Genomic DNA, 13,552 nt, shown 5'->3' on the forward strand with positions numbered 1-13,552 from the left:
CCTCTCTTGGGGTCTGGATTGGGACCACTTTTCAGCAACAGCTCTGGTGCCTCCCGCAGTGCCTAGCCCAGAGCAGACTCTCAAATGCTGCACTGTATTTTCTTGCTTCTAAGGAAATTCCATACTGTAAGACATTCCATCTACCTGCGTTTTAGAAGGAAATGGAGGTGCCCCGTTAAATGTATGCCAATTTTTTTAAAATAGTGAAATCCTGCACATGTATTTAGGCCAATGCATGCCTTTTTCCAGGAAGGGTTGGGATCAGTGGTTGGATCTTCCTTCTCTGCACTTGGGGTGGGTGCTTCTCCAGGGGCCGCAGCAGCAGTTCTGCAGAGCGTCAGATGGCCACTGCGTTCCTCTGGGCATGCTTGACAGGGACCCCTGGAGCGCTCGAGGATTGCCAAAGGAATTGCAAGCATATTGAAAAGTGCCATGATTTCTTCTGCGTTTGCCTCTTGATTAAACTTAGTTTTTCATTTTTTACCTATATTGACTTATATATTGCTGGAAGTAAAACAGAGTCTCAGGAATCAGTGTGATGCATTTGACAGATGTTGTTCTGGTCCTGAGCGATAGTCCCACGAGACCTGTGCACTTTCCTCCTTCCAGCCCCCCTCTGCCACCACCGTGCTGTCTCCAGGCTCAGGAAGGGGTTCTGTGGTCTTTATCAGGAACGGAGGTACTGCAAGGTCTGGTTTTCCAGCCTGATTCTCCGTTAGCCACCAAGGGTGAAGAAACAGCCTCATCCTGTCGCTTAATTCCATTTTCTCCCATGGGATCTCTTCCACTTTTGAGGAGCTCAAGCTCTGTGGGCCATGCGAATTCTCCTCCTTTGTGAGTGTACATGTTCCCTCCATTGTCAATATCCACTTAGAGAGCCGAGAGCGGTCTTTGTCTTTAGAAGACAATGCTGGCAGGTGAGAGGAGCAGGGGTCAGAGTCCCTTCTGTTAGTGCATATGGGAAGGGGCAATCTTCTTTGCAGTGTGAGAGGTTTGTATTCTTGTCTGTTATAAAATCCTCTCTCTCCCACCATTATCATAAATGTAGCCTGTGCATAGCCTTCCCTTCTGTTTCTCTTCTACCTGTCTCTAGTTGGTCTGTTTTCAAAGTGTTCCACGACATGAAAAGGCCTCAGTGAGTGGTAATGTCCAGGAGTGCAGTGTGACCTAAGGGACAGAAAAATCACTTACGGGATAACCTGCTTGAAAAACAAAATAAAACTAAACAAAAGACCAAAACCACTGCTTCACTGTGACTCAAACCTTGGCTTCAAATGGCTATCTTTCCTCCTAAGACCTTTCATAAGTGTGCTGTCACAGCACCTTTGCCTAAGGCCTCTGTCTCTGTGCTATCACATCATCCTTGCCTAAGGCCTCTGTCTCTGTGCTATCACACCATCCTTGCCTAAGGCCTCTGTCTCTGCGCTATCACACCATCCTTGCCTAAGTCCTCTGTGTGCTGTCACACCATCCTTGCCTAAGGGCTCTGTCTCTGTCTTGTCACAGTATTTTTGCTGCCAGAAAACACAGACAGGGAGAGAACTTTTAAAGATAACTTCAATAATAGTACACACTTTGCCTGGGTGCAGTGGCTCACGCCTGTAAACCCAGCACTTTAGGAGTCTGAGTCAAGTGGATCACACCAGCCTGGCCAATATGGTAAAACCCTGTCTCTACTAAAAATGCAAAAATTAGCTGGATGTGGTGGCACGTGCCTGTAGTCCCAGCTTCTCAGGAGGCTGAGGCAGGAGAATTGTTTGAACCTGGGAGGCGGAGGTTGTAGTGAGCTGAGATCACGCCACTGAACTCTAGCCTGGGTGACAGAGTGAGACTCCATCTCAAAATTAAAAAAAAAATAGTACACACTTGAATAATTATTTTCAGATTGCAGAACACTTTTATTCATTATGTAATAACTATTCCTCACATCAACCCATTCATTGTAATTCTCTTTTTACAGGCCTGGATTTAGTAATTTATGTTGATTTATTCATTTAGGTATGTATTCATTCATCCATCCAAAATACATTCCCTGAATCTATAATATGTACATATTATTGAGCTGAATTATATGAAGGATGCCCTCTAACAGCATGTAAACTTGTGGTATTAATATTAATAATATAATAATTATTAATATAATTATATAAATATAATCAATATACTATTAGTAATATAACATTTTCATATTAACAATATGAAATGCAAAACTAAAAATAGTATAGCATAAGAAGTGTTGAGGTGGAATTTGCTGTGGGATCACACAAAAAGGGGAATGAAATCGGGTGGGAACTGTGAGAACTGTTTATGGGGTGTAGGACTACAGTACTGGGTTTGGGACCCAGGGTAGTTCAAGGGTGGGCTGATGAGGCTAAAATGTTCTGTGGGAACTGCGAGAGAACAGGTTTTGAAGCGCCAGGCTCGGCATGTGTCATACTGGCTTGAGGATGCTTGAGGGGAAGCCAGGGCCTGACCTGCTGGGGCAGCGTGGGAGAAGTAGGAAGAGAGGGTGGCCTGGTGAGCCCCTGGTCAGCTGGTGCTGGGTGAACGTGGAAGCACGGAGTATGTGCTTCTCTCCTCTGACCACAGCTGCCTTGTTCTTGGAAAGGGTCCTGTTTTATAAACGGGGCGGTGGAGGCATGGGGAAGTCGAGCAGCTCCACCATTGCCCTGGGCTTGGCAGCCGTGAGACATGGCCAGCGGCCGCCCTGCGCTCTGGCCTGATGCCCGGCCTGTGCGGATGTGCAGCGGTAGTGCAGGGTCAGTGCCCTCTCATGGCCCCTCGCAGGAGGCTGCTTGTTGAGTGGTGCCAGCTCAGCCAAGCGTTCTCTGGGTCTCTGCTCAGGCTCCGCTTTCTCAGAGGGCTGGAGGAAGTGGATGGTGCAGAGAGCTTCCTGGTGGCTCCCGGCCCTCCTCAGGGCCTGCCCGGGCAGGGAGGTGACAGCAGTCCCTGACAGATCCCACCCTTCTCCCACACACAGTGGGCCAGGGGTGAGGGAAGGGGTCCCTCCAGCCCTTACCTCTGAGTGCTTGCCCTGCAGAGCTGCTGTTATTATCTGTCAAGGCTGATTTCTCTGAGGTGACAGCTTTGACTTCAGATCTCCTTCTTTAATTGAGTCTTTGTCACTCCATTGATGGGAATTTGCACATCCAATAACTATTGCTAATGTGGGATGGAGGCGTGCTGATGGTGGTTGGGACGAGCGAGCTGCTGAGGCTGAGACCTGCTGGGAGGAGCCTTGGAAGCTGGGCTGCTGCAGGCTGTGCTGCCCCAGGCTCAGGCTAGGGCGCTGCACGGTTCTGTCTCTCATTTGCCAGACATTTCTGAGCTCAGACTCAGTGTAAGGAGGACAAGGATATGAGAATGAATGACAGAAGGTCCTTGTTTTGGAGGACTTTCCAGTCTCATGAGAGAAAGAGACATACACAAATGACTAGATTGGAGATGCACAGGCAGTTAGTCACAGACACGTCTGCACGCTGGGGTCTGGGAGCTGAACAGCCACCTGCAATTCAACTACATTCAACGTAATTGAACCATCTGTTCTGGGCACCTATCTCTGGGTGGGCCCAGTGGAGCGATGGGCTGGGAGCGGGGAGGAACAAAGGCACAAAGACTGATGCTACTTTCTGTCCTGCTCTCTCTAGCTCTCTGTCTCCCCACCCTCCGCTCATTCTCATCTCTCTCTCTCCCTGTCTTCCCTCCCGCTCTCTATCTGTGGTGTGCACTCTACTCTCAGCTCTGGGCTTGTCTCTGGGGCTGGAATGGTGAGCCGAGACATTCTCTGTCCTTGTCCTTGTGGAACCTACTGAAGTGTGTGGGAGACACAGCCATTCATCCAGTAAGCACCGTGTACGTAATGGGGAGCTGTGCTCAGGAGGGACTCAGGGAGCTCTGAGCGTGTCCCACGGGACCCAGGCTCATCTGTGGGCCTCAGGGAGCTGGGCATGCACCACAGAACTCTGGAGCAACTGAAGACCTCTTATTCCTTATTACACAGATATAAATGTTATGTCTATACATCGGTACATGTAAACTTTATATATATTTATATAAATTAAATTGTAACCTACAGAACAGGACTTCTATACATCGGTACATGTAAACTTTATATATATTTATATAAATTAAATTGTAACCTACAGAACAGGACTTCTATACATCGGTACATGTAAACTTTATATATATTTATATAAATTAAATTGTAACCTACAGAACAGGACTTCTATACATCGGTACATGTAAACTTTATATATATTTATATAAATTAAATTGTAACCTACAGAACAGGACTTCTATACATCGGTACATGTAGACTTTATATATATTTATATAAATTAAATTGTAACCTACAGAACAGGACTTCTATACATCGGTACATGTAAACTTTATATATATTTATATAAATTAAATTGTAACCTACAGAACAGGACTTCTATACATCGGTACATGTAAACTATATATATATATATAAATTAAATTGTAACCTACAGAACAGGACTTCTATACATCGGTACATGTAAACTTTATATATATTTATATAAATTAAATTGTAACCTACAGAACAGGACTTCTATACATCGGTACATGTAAACTTTATATATATTTATATAAATTAAATTGTAACCTACAGAACAGGACTTCTATACATCGGTACATGTAAACTTTATATATATTTATATAAATTAAATTGTAACCTACAGAACAGGACTTCTATACATCGGTACATGTAAACTTTATATATATTTATATAAATTAAATTGTAACCTACAGAACAGGACTTCTATACATCGGTACATGTAGACTTTATATATATTTATATAAATTAAATTGTAACCTACAGAACAGGACTTCTATACATCGGTACATGTAAACTATATATATATATATAAATTAAATTGTAACCTACAGAACAGGACTTCTATACATCGGTACATGTAAACTTTATATATATTTATATAAATTAAATTGTAACCTACAGAACAGGACTTCTGGCAATGAGAATATATCTGCTCAAAAAGCTGAACAGCCATAGAAAATGGAAATTAACTCTCAAAGATTTTGCATATTCAAAGGAGTCCAGAAAAATACTGAACAAAAACATGAATGAATATTTGTATAATCTCCGGTGGCTAAGGCCTTCCAAAAGCACAAAGGTAGATAGATCGTTCTGATTACATAAAATCGTAAAGCTTTAGAAAACCGCAAATGAAGGTGAAAGACCACTGAGAACCTGGAAACCTTCTCCCTCATACGTGGCACACTGGAGGTTACGCCAGGCTGGTGAGGGCTGCTCAGCTGGTCTTCGAGTTAGAACACGACGGCCCCAGCACCCGCTGGCAGACAGCTGCCTGTCTGAGTCTCCCAAGGCTGTGGACCCTGCCACTGACTTCCCTGGGACCAGCTCTACCTTTTCCCACATTCAGGAATGTGTAGATTAACGTCTGCTGTGTTTGAATGTGTCCTCCAAGGTTCATGTGTCAGCACCTTCATCCCCAATGCACACTTCTGAGGGATGGGATCTTTAAGAGGCAATTAGCTCCTGACCACTCAGTCCTCATGAATGGATTAATGCCATCATCTCGGGAGGGGGTTATTTATCTGGGAGTCAGTTACAATCTCAGGAGTGGGTCAGTTATCCTGGGAGTGACTTACTTGTCTCAGGAGTGAGTTAATTATCCTGGGAGTGAGTGAGTTATCGTGGGAGTGAGTTACTATCTCAGGAGTGGGTTAGTTATCTTGGGAGTCACTTACTTGTCTCAGGAGTGAGTTAGTTATCCTGGGAGTGAGTGACTCACCTCTGGAGTGGGTTAGTTATCCTGGGAGTGAGTTACTCATGTTGGGAGTGGGTTAGTTATCCTGGGAGTGAGTTCCTCATGTTGGAAGTGGGTTAGTTATCCTGGGAGTGAGTGACTCACCTCTGGAGTGGGTTAGTTATTGTGGGAGTGAGTTACTCATGCTGGGAGTGGGTTAGTTATTGTGGGAGCGAGTTACTCATGTTGGGAATAGGTTAGTTATTGTGGGAGTCAGTTACTCACTTTGGGAGTGGGTTAGTTATTGTGAGGGTCAGTTACTTACCTTGGGAGTGGGTTAGTTATTGTGGGAGTGAGTTCCTCATGTTGGGAGTGGGTTAGTTATTGTGGGAGTGAGTAACTCACCTCTGGAGTGGGTTAGTTATCCTGAGAGTGAGTTACTCATGTTGGGAGTGGGTTAGTTACTGTGGGAGTGAGTTACTCATGTTGGGAGTGGGTTAGTTATCCTGGGAGTGAGTGACTCACCTCTGGAGTGGGTTAGTTATTGTGGGAGTGAGTTACTCATGTTGGGATTGGGTTAGTTATTGTGGGAGCGAGTTACTCATGTTGGGAGTGGGTTAGTTATCCTGGGAGTGAGCTACTCATGTTGGGAGTAGGTTAGTTATCCTGGGAGTGAGTGACTCACCTCTGGAGTGGGTTAGTTATCCCGGGAGTGAGTTACTCATGTTGGGAGTGGGTTAGTTATTGTGGGAGTCAGTTACTCACCTTGGGAGTGGGTTAGTTATTGTGAAGGCCAGTTACTTATCTTGGGAGTGGTTTAGTTATCGTGGCAGTGGGCTCCTGAGTTCATTCCCCCTTCTCTGTCTCTTGCTCTCTTGCAGTCTTGTCCTTCCATCTTCCACCACGGGATGACACAGCAAGAGGGTGCTTGCCAGACGAAGTCCTTCCGACTTTGGACTTCCCACCCCCCAGAACTGTAAGAAATGAATCTCTTCTGTTCTTTATCAATGACCTAGACTGTGGTATTCCACTGCAGCAGCACAATACAGACTCAGACAGTGACTTCAGGATGCAGCTCCAGTGACGCAGCTGATTTCCACCCTAATGGGTTGATGCCCATGCCAACACAACTGTCAAAATACCTTGACTTTCACCCTATCCTTAACATAGTATTATTGAATACTTACTATGTGCCGGGCACTGGCTTATGGATGTTGGACTCGCTAACACATGTAATACTCACAACTCTAAGAAGGAGGTATCATTACCATAACTACTACCCAAGATTACAAATGAACAAACAGAGACATGGAGAGCTCAACTCTTGCCTGGGCTCATGCAGATTTAAAAAGGTGACAGGAGGTTGAACCTGGACAGTCTGACTTTGAGCTCATGCTCAACCACTAAACATTATTGCTGCTTCCAAATCAATCAGAAAAGAACAAGAACAACCCAAAAGAGAAAAATGGGTGAAGGGTTTGAACAGGTAATTTGCACCCACAAACATACAAAAGAGACAAATGTACAATTAGCCTATGCAAAGATACTCATCCTCACTAAAAGTTAAAAAAATATGAATACCAACAATAAGATATTTTCTCTTATTGTATTGAAAAAAATTTTAAATGGACAAAGCCAGTGTTAGAGATGTTGTGAGGATTCGGACAATCCTAAGTGCTATTAGGGAGAGTCGTCATAGCATTTGGGGGCAGTTTGGCACGATGTATTAAATATCAACGTGTTTACTCTCTGAATCAGTGAGTCCAGTTCCAAGTTTACCATAAGTAGAAAATTACAGCAGTGTAAGGAGATACATATGCAAAGATGTTCATGAAAGTATCATTTATAATTGTAAAACTATGGGAGCATCCCAAATGCCTATCAATAGTGAATTGGTAGAGCAAATTATTGGAGATCCTTACAATAAAACACTAACCTTTAAAGATAGTGATGAAAATGAAAAGACTTGAATGCCATTAATCATGAAACAAGATCATAGAACGGCATGTATAGTATCCTATACCCTGGACAGTATCCTACAACGCCCATTGTACACTGGGATGTATAGAGTATGTATATCCATGTCTATATGTGCAGGGGAGTATTCTGAAAGCGAGGTCACTAAAAAAAAAAGTGGTAAGTGTCTTCAGGTCTGAGACAGGTTTTATTTTTTTCTCCTTTTTGGGGGGATTTCACATTGTTTGAATTTTTACATGGAAAATATGTCATTTTTATAAAAATAGTAAATATATTTAGTTAAAAATAAATGACCTGTAGATACGGGCCGTGGCGTCTCACTGAGTCTCCTGGAAGGCTTTGCGTTTCTTTAGAGGAGCTTTTTCACACTGCAGGTTAAAACCCATGACGGCTTGTGAAATCAGTTTGGTAGGTTATAGACAGCATTAGGAAACAAAAAAAATGTGTAAAATTGAGTGTTACTTTGTGAAATAATAACAATTTGATAAATGCGTCTGTGAGTCCCATTGGTGAGGTAAAATGCTGTCCTTTTCTAGGGCTAGAAGCCCTGCTCTGGGGTTTGCTAAGGACATCCTCCTGAGCAGCCAGGTTCCCAGAGGACACTGAGGAGCCTCTCCCCACCCTCGAAGTAAGGAACAGAGGGGCCCGCAGGGAGGCCAGCTCTCTCCTCATGGCTTATGGCATCCACACTGGCACTCACATCTCGCTCTTTCTCCCTTCTTTTATCCAGGGCACTGGATGAGCTGTGCTTGTTGAAACTGTTTCTGTAGCATCAAGTACGATAGAAACACAGCTTTCTATGCACACCAGCTTGCTGGGGCCGTGCTGCTGGCGCCACAGAGCCGCACCCTGGTGAATGTTTGAGGAGAATGTGCAGGACCCCCTTGTGAGGTTCTGTGGAGGATTCTTTAATGCTTTCTCTGGACTGAATTTAACATTATGTTGATAATGACTCAAAAGAAGGGTATAGACAGGAAGACCATGTATAGCAATAAGACTAATGATACTACTCATAAAACATTTTGTAATTCAAATGCAATATGACCACTGGAAAAAGTTGCATTAATTATGTTTTTATTTTCTGTATTTTATGATGCCTTTGAGGACCCAGAGAGAGACTGCCTCTCCCAGGGTTTGCTAATTCCTGGAGATCACAAACAACTTGCCTGCCAGCAGGCCTTTGATATGCAAACCTACCAGGCTGGAGCTCCTTTGATCAGGATCCTGCAGTCTGGGACACTATCTCGCTGCTCTGATCACCCCAGGGCCAGGTGCTGGGCAGCTAGAGACTGCCTGTGTAGCCAGAGCCTGCTGGAATCCTAAGCTACCCAGGCCTAAGCCTGCCCAGCCGCTCACCCTGCCTCCCCATTGTTTTTCACCGCTCCCAAGAGTTTTGCTCAAGTTCTCCTCTCGCCCCCATCCCTGACTGAGCCTGGTGCTTCTCCACGCGGCCCTGAGTGGGGTGGTGTGGACTCCACGTGGCCCTGAGTGGGGTGGTGTGGACCTGCCCCTTCTCTTGGGAGCTGTAACAAACTCTCTTTTCAAAGACAATCATCTCCTGATCTGTTGGCCTTGTCGTGTCCAATTAAAATAAATCCTGGGTACATTTTAAAATGAGAGTCAGTCACCTCCAAGCTTTCAAAATTCCCAGATTATTCAGAAATACGAACAGCAGGCTCAAGTCACTGGGATTTGCATCCTCATTTTGCTAATAGATTTACGACCACAGAGAACTTATTCTGTGAGCAGAGGAGTCACCTGGAGGGTGAATGGCATTTAAAACACACCATGATAAAGTCCTTGGACGGGATGGTCATGCCCTTAATGTTTCCTATGAGAGTTAACGCAAGAGATCTGGATGAAGATGCTCTTCTGTGCTGCATATTTGCAAGACCGTTCATTTGTGGCCCTGAATGCAAGGTGGGAATCACCTCTGCCTGGGATGAGTTGGGAACGGAAGCGACGCCCTCTAGATAATCTTTTCTCATAGACCTCTTGCTGGAGGTGCTCGGCCTCCCGACGCCCTTTCCTATCGCAGTGAGCAATACCTGGATCTGTGTCATGCATGGGCTGTCCGCACTGTTTCACGGTAAAGCTTCTCGTCTTCCTTGCAAAAGGATGGTGTAAAAGCTTTCGGGCCAGTTCACACCAGAGAGAGTCTATGCTGGATGCACTCCTGCTGCTAGAACAATTTGACAACAGGAAATGGTCAGCTGGTTTCTTAAGCTCCCGGGAGCTTGTGAGGGGAGTCCAGGATCCCTCCTTCTGGATTCAAGCACTATGTCAATTCACTTACACAAGAGAAATGCCCTAGGAGAACAGGAGTGATGCACTGAAACGTCACAGCAAACAAGGTAGTTGGTGCTTTCCCATGTCTGCAGGCTGATCCTAGTGGCCCTTAGGAGGAGATGCTTGGTGGATTCCGTAAGTGCCCGGTGAAGCTCTCCTGTTTCCAGGCATAGCGTGCTGGGTCTGCCGGGGCAGGAGGGATGGGTGGAGTGGAGGGAAACAGAAGTGGCCATATGACACTGTATATTTGTATGATACATGCTGTATGCCTAACAGTAGAACTTCTCTAGACCCTGATTTCCTGAATTTTGGGAGAAGCCATATTTCAATTATGTCTCAGTGTAGGTGACGTAGGGTGGTTGTAGGGAAAAACACATGTTGAGAATTGTCCCAGCAGGATACTGACCTGCCCTCCCAGTATCAGGCCTGCATTGTCTCTGCACCGTAACTGCCCACACATATGGGGGTTTACCAAGTGATTAGTTCCACCCATGTGTCACCTCTTCCGTCCTGACAGTGACTGCATCAGGGCTATTACTACCCCGATGGGCATGGAGCCTCTCCCAGAGGCTGAATAACTTATCTGCAGTAAGCACAGTGAGGGTCAGGGTAGGGACCTGAGCCTGGTCTGTCCTACACTGAAGCTCACACTCTTAAGCCAACCCGCATTGCCCCAGTGGCCCCATATCTAGCCAAAATTCACCACTGTTCCTTCTACACAGCAAGCAGGAGGGTCAAACTAAAGTATTCGTTACAATTTGTTACAGTTCCTTTCTGGAAGTAATTCTGTTTCAAGCATATTTTCCTCTCGGCAGAGGCAGCCATGGCTGGCCACTTCATGTGCTCCTGGAGAAGGCTTGCACCAGCCGTTTTCAGGAAAGTCAAGCAGCTGTTGACTCCTGAGTCTGGGTGAATTTGTGTGAAGAGCATAAGGCACTGTTTCTTCACCAAAATGCTTCCTCTTACAGTGCAGATGGGGTGTGCTTCTCCACAGGAGGCCCCATGGCTTCCCCACGTCTCAGAGGAGCGCGGTGCATCTGTGTGGAGGTTTCGCAGCTCCTGCAGGCTGCCCTTGGTCCTGTTTGGCGACGCCTGCTTTCCCCTTAGTTATACAGTCATGAGCCGCCCTGGAATCACGGCAGCTCCAGATGGAGCCTGGATGCCAGAATGCAGCCCTAGCTCGGGGCCGCAGGACAGGAGTGAGCACGGGGCTGCAGAGCCGGTGGCCACGGTGGGCACCATGGAGGGGGCTGCCCTGGGCAGCAGGGGCATGGGTCTCAAGGCCCAGGTTTGAGTAACAGGCGCTGAGAGCTTACTTACTTTCCCTGAGACACAGTTTCCTCATCTCGAGAGCACGGAAAATCATTCCAATTTCAGAGGATTCTTGTGAAAGTTAAATGAGATTAAAGAGGTAAAGCCCATAATGTGCTTAGCTCATGCTTGGCTCTCAGTCAATGCCAGTTAGTGCTGCAGTTTCTCCCCTCTCCCTCCCTCCTTCTCTCCTTCTTCTGTTCTCCATTTCTATTTTCTCCCCCACCCCACTCCCCAAAGCTCTGCTTTGAGAACCAGATGCCGTCTGGTGGGTTAGCGTCAGAGGAGGAAAAGCTGCCTGCCTTGGGCTGCGCCCATACGCTCTTCAGTCCAATGACATGTGGGGAGGGGAAAGGACAGAGGTAGACCGTCCTCCCCCACCTCCCCCTAATACAGAGGGATTCCTGGGACTGGAAAACAAAGAATACCCCCGTAAAAAGAAGACAGGACTTCTGCTGCACGGTAATAAAGGGGAAAATAACGCTCAATGTCGGGAGACTCTGCTCCTCACAGCTCATATCTGTGTGGAGTAGAAGTTAAGTATTAAATTTGGACTCAGTTGAATGTGGGCACCGACAGTGGTCACCAATTCCTGGGACAGGTTGTGTGAAGCCCTTCAGGGGTTCCTGAGCACTGTTTCGGATAAATCTCTAGTTCAATTTATTCCTATCTGTTAGGTATTGAAAAACAACAGACAATCGCAAAAACAAGTTGACCTTTTTGTGTTCCTTAAGCCCAGTCACGAAGTGCCCTCATGACTGGGCTTCATGACAAACCACTTGTAACAAGTAACAACAGACCTCGGGTCCCAGACCCACTGAAGCTTCACGCGACCTCTCCTCACCTGTGCATGGATGAGTGTCCGGCTCCAGAACCCAGGCTGCCGCGTCCCAGTCTGGGGGTGAATCCTCCATAGTCTGCTGAGTGTAAATATATATATATATATCTGTTCCCTTCTCCCCTTCCCATTGTAATTTGCGTATTACATCATTTGCGTATTTTATCTGCATTACCGTTTATGTGAGATAAAGCTTGTTCACCCTTAAGGATATTGTGCGTGTCTTTTCTTCTTCCCTAGTGCATTTTCCTCACAGAACAATGTGCAACCAGAGGTCCTTACTGCTGCTGGCTTACTCTTTCCAAGCATTAATTTCCTTTTTTCTTTTCTTTTGAGATGGAGTTTTGCTCTTTTTGCCCAGGCTGAAGTGCAATGGCACAATCTAGGCTCACTGCAACCTCCACCTCCCAGGCTCAAGCAATTCTCATGCCTCAGCCTCCTGAGTAGCTGGGACTACAGGTGGGCACCACCACATCTGGCTGATATTTTGTATGTTTATTTTGCAGAGATGGAACCTCACTATGTTGGTCAGACTAGTCTCGAACTCCTGACCCCAAGCCATCTGCCTGCCAAAGTGCTGACATTACAGGCATGAACCACTGTGCCCTGCCTTCAAGCATTAATTTTCTATTATGAACAAAATTGATGAGCTCAGCCAATGTCTGGTGCCCATAAAGTTGTTGCTGTTCATTACCAAGGTTAACAGCCTGCTGGTGATGCGGCCACTGGCGGAGCCCTGCAGGGAGTGGGACTGGGCTGCTCGCTGGGGCGGAGTGGAGGTGAGGAGGAGGTGCTCACAGCTGCCTGCATGCCTCTGCCTGGCCCTGGGACCCCAAACTCCTGCTCCTTTCTCCTCGCATTCTGCCAGGCTCCCCCGTGTCTGACCTCCAGCTTGAAACTTCCTTCTCCGACGACCCGAGCAAGCAGCGTGAGCCCCTGCAGTATCCTCCTAGCGCATGAGCAGGGAGTCTGTGCCTGAGCCGCGTGTGACAAAGGAGACGACTGGCCGAGGCGGCACAGCGCCCTGGGCTCGGGGCCGGGAAGGTTTTCTGAAGGGTGGGAGAGTTAAGCGTCTAGGCTGGGAACTGCAGGATGAGTAGGAGTCAGTCCAGTGAGAGGGAGTGGGGGTGAGGAGGAAACGCTCAGGCAGGGGGTGTGCAGCTGCACGCGCCTTGCTCTGAGCCCAGGAAGAGCAGGGTGTTGAGGTGCTGAGTGCTGGGGGACAAGCTGGAAGGGGCAAAGGGGCCTCTGTGACCTTCTTCGGGCCTTGGGACAGATTGCTATCAAACTAGGGCCTCCTCCATGTCTATTTTGCATCTTTTCTCACAGGGCATCCCTGTGGGGGATTGGCAAACTAGGCCCTGCTGGCCAAAGTCAGCCTGTT

At 46.6% G+C, this 13,552-nt stretch overlaps 1 long non-coding RNA gene across 1 annotated transcript in view; it reads left to right on the top strand.

Annotated features, from left to right (window-relative positions):
* Positions 1-12,356, top strand: part of LOC119626487 (uncharacterized) — a 39,866-nt gene extending 27,510 nt beyond the window's left edge. The window contains exons 2-3 of the long non-coding RNA XR_012095061.1: positions 6,635-6,729; positions 8,461-12,356. This is a non-coding gene — a long non-coding RNA (uncharacterized lncRNA). The remainder of the gene's footprint in view (positions 1-6,634; positions 6,730-8,460) is intronic.
* Positions 12,357-13,552: the final 1,196 nt, after the last annotated feature.

The sequence above is a fragment of the Chlorocebus sabaeus genome, chromosome 1 (genome assembly GCF_047675955.1).
Source record: "Chlorocebus sabaeus isolate Y175 chromosome 1, mChlSab1.0.hap1, whole genome shotgun sequence".
NCBI lineage: Eukaryota > Metazoa > Chordata > Mammalia > Primates > Cercopithecidae > Chlorocebus > Chlorocebus sabaeus.